The sequence below is a fragment of the Eumetopias jubatus genome, unplaced genomic scaffold, assembly GCF_037043125.1.
Source record: "Eumetopias jubatus isolate StellerSeaLion01/CBP00866 unplaced genomic scaffold, mEumJub1_p1.0 scaffold_7, whole genome shotgun sequence".
In the NCBI taxonomy this organism is placed as follows: domain Eukaryota; kingdom Metazoa; phylum Chordata; class Mammalia; order Carnivora; family Otariidae; genus Eumetopias; species Eumetopias jubatus.
Window position 1 is genome coordinate 19,368,054 of NW_028274813.1, and position 3,788 is coordinate 19,371,841.

General features: G+C 33.2%; 1 pseudogene; it reads right to left on the bottom strand.

Moving 5' to 3' along the window:
* Window positions 1-2,696: 2,696 nt before the first annotated feature.
* On the bottom strand, window positions 2,697-3,448 carry LOC114207034 (small ribosomal subunit protein eS6 pseudogene; annotated as a pseudogene).
* Window positions 3,449-3,788: the final 340 nt, after the last annotated feature.

The following is a 3,788-nucleotide window of genomic DNA, read 5'->3' on the forward strand; positions in this document are numbered from 1 at the left end:
CCACTGTAAGTTTGCAGTGAAGAAATTCCAGTTATCCTTTAAATGTCTACAGTAATAGTAACCCTAATATACAGAAAAATTAGGAACATAATTCAGAATCTCATTAAGCAGTAAATAGTCTAGTGGAATCTATCAAATGGTAGAGTACCTAGGTCGATGATTCTGATTCTAATTTGCCCTGGAAATTGGGTAATGAGATGACTTAATCTCAAGGATGTAGGTTTCTAATTTCTTAAATTTTAGAATGAAAGAAAGAACATAGTAACTATATAAAAGGGTTTATCTTGATAGATTCATAAGCAAAATTTTTCCTTAAAATGCAATAGTTTTACAAAAAAAAACTGAAAGTTTCTAAAAATGTGAAACCTGAAAGCCCCCTGTGCTGGAGCAGTCCCACTCCTGGATACATACCTTAGATAAATAAACACTTATGCTCACTCAAATTCATACACAAATGTTTAGAGTGGCTATATTAATAATCATCCCCAAATGAAAACAACTCAGGGTCCTTCTGTAGATGAATGGATAGACATGCTTTGCTTTATCCATACAATGGAATATTAACAATAAAAAGGAAAGAACAACTGATAAATACAACTGCATAGATGAATCCTGAAGACGTTATGCTAAGGAAATAAACCAGTCTCAAAAATGATACACTGTATGATTTATGTAACTTTCTATAAAAGCTAAACTATAGTGACAAAGAATAGTTTGGTGGTTTCCAAAGGTTAAGCTTAGAGGGAATTTATGATGACAAGGACAGCAGATGAGAATTTTGGGGGGAATGGTAATGAAAATATGCTGTATCCTGATTGTTGTTACATGATTCTATACAAGTGTTAAAATTCATAGAACTATAGATCACAAAAGAGTCCCTTTTATTTTACATTAACTTTAAATATTTTTATAAATAACTAAAAAGATTGCACTGATAAGATATGCCCTCAAACATTATTTACTTGTGGATGAACAAAGTTAAAACCAGAAAAAAATAGAATTAAGTGAAGAGATATTTAAAAAAAAACAAATATTTGTTATTTTCATGGAAAACAGAAACCTAAACATGTGAAATGATTTAAGTGCAAATAGTTACTGTAAGAAAATTTGGCTTATAAATTTAGTGTAATAGATTCCTAATTACAATTTAAAATAAGTTGTTTAGCAATCTATTTAGACTTTAATGAAATCTTACTAATTTTATACAGTCTTATGTATCTAACATATTTTACCATACTTAGAAATTTATTATACTTTTAATAATTACTTAAGTAACTATTAATATTGTGTTTAAGGCAAGTAATTAGATGACTTAAAATGAAAACAAATGGTATAATTTCAATTTAACATATTTGGCCTTAATTTCACTATGTATATTAATGATGTCAAGCATTATTCAAAGGCCACTTTTAAATGGTTTTCAAATTTCTTAGACTTGTAAATAGAATAATCAAAATCATAGGTTGAGCAAAAGCTTAAGGAAGAGGTAGGTAATTGGAAATTTGTATATAAATTCATAGAACAAAATAACACCTAAATAACTTTTTCTTCACATAAACTTGTCTTCAAGAACATCAAAGACCTGACACAACCATGTACTATTATTTTCCCCATTTTGCAGATGAGGAACAAGACACAAAGAGGTTAATTTACATCTCATGTACAGAATACTATCCAGTATTTCTGCAAAAGTGAACCATTAAGAGCCCTTGTATGGTTCTGCTTTAACTGCAAATTATAAAACCCCAGAGGGCAATTAAGCAGCACTGATTTTTTTAAATATGTCATTATATCTGATAATTCCTTTAATGGTCATATTTCTCTATTAAAAATTTAACCTTTATTATACTGAAAAATTGGGGAAAATTTAACTTTTATTATACTGAAAAATTGGGAAAAATAATACCCTGTATTAAAGAATTGGTTGAAAAAAAGAATTGGTTAAATCTATATAACATAAATGGTTCAAGAGCTATTTGATAAAACACAATAAAGGTCTGATAATTTTCTCCTAGAAGAATATTTAAATATTGGTATAAAAATTTATTAAGTGAAAAAAGTTTAAAGTAGTAAGGACATATTATTTTAAGTACGCTGATTATATACTCACATAATGAAATGACATGGAGAGAAAAAAAGAATTGAATCATATATACTAAAATGATTGCAATGTATTTTCCTAAGTGGTGAGCTGATTTTTGCTTTACTCTTTGTCTAGCTTTCCTGACTGAATGAAAATATATCTGAAAGAGAAAAATATATTCCATTAAAAATAGGTAGGCCTTATGTGCAATATTGTGTACTGATTCATTCATTCACTGAGAGAAGAAAACTTAAGCTTGTCATCGGCTTCATGAGTGCCTTCTCCTATGTAATTGTCTTAACTAATGCTGTTCTCTTGGTCAGCATCTTCTCTCATAGGACTTCATGGGTCATAATTTCACATACGGGTATTTTGGTAGTTTGGAAAATTAAACATAGAAAGAAAATACCTTTTTCTGGTCGGTATCTTATTTCTTATTTTACTTTTAGTTTTTTCTTCTAAGGTTATAAACTTTGTGTCTTTAGAATACATTTTTTCCTTTTATATTTTTTTAATTTTATTTTATTATGTTATGTTAATAACCATGCATTACATCAATAGTTGTTTTTTTTTTTTATGTCTGATCTTATTTATTTGTCACTCTTAGAAAATCTCATATTTGACTGGACTCAGAGGTAGAATCTCTCAGAGAGGACAGGCTCTGTCTCTTGGCAATCTGTTCCTGGCATTTTTCTTTGGCCTCCTTCATTCTCTTGGCCAAAAGTTTAGCATATTCTGCAGCCTATTCCTCATTTTTCTTAGTGGGCTGCTTCTTCAAAGCAATATGCCGACGTTTGTGCTAGAGGACACATGGAGTGACAAGACGCTGAATCTTAGGCGCTTTGGTTCTAGGTTTCTTACCTTCTTTGTTTAGGGGCTTCTCACAACATACTGGCGGACATCATCTTCTTTAGAGAGACTGAAATGTTTGTAGGTTCTGCTGGCTCTTTTGGGCCCCAGGAGACGAGGCACAGTAGTATCAGTGAGTCCAGGAATATCCTTCTCTCCCTTTTTTACAATGACCAAGTTGAGAACACTGAGATTGGCATCCACAATGCAACCCCGAACGGATTTGTGCTTTCTCTCTCCAGTCCTCCTTGGTCTATAGCAGGAATGCCCCTTACTCAACAGCAGGTGGACACGGCCATGGGTCAAGATACCCTGCTTCATGGGGAAGCCTTGTTTTTCATTGCCACCACTGATTCGGACCACATAACCCTTCCATTCTTCACCCAGAGCATCAGCAGCAACCTCTGTGGCCATACACTTCTCATAAAAGGTACAAAGTTTGCATTCATCGTCCACTTCAATGAGTTTCTGGCAGCCAGTAGCTGGGAAAGAGATGTTCAGCTTCATCCTGAAGCAGCCTACTGCCTCCGAGGCTCCACGAAAAAGCCATCATTAGTTTTTGATATACTGTTCCATGATTCATTGTTTGCGTATAACACCCAGTGCTCCATTCAGTACGTGCCTTCTTTAATACCCATCACCAGGCTAACCCATCCCCCAACCCACCCAGAACCCTCCAGTTTGTTTCTCAGAGTCCATATTCTCTCATGGTTTGTCTCCCCCTCCGATTTCCCTGCCTTCATTTTTCCCTTCCTATTATCATCTCTTTTTTTTAACATATACATTTTCATAGGTATGCTCCAAACTCCAAAGGGCAAACATATGCATGGATGTTTAACCTCTAAAACTCAGAGCA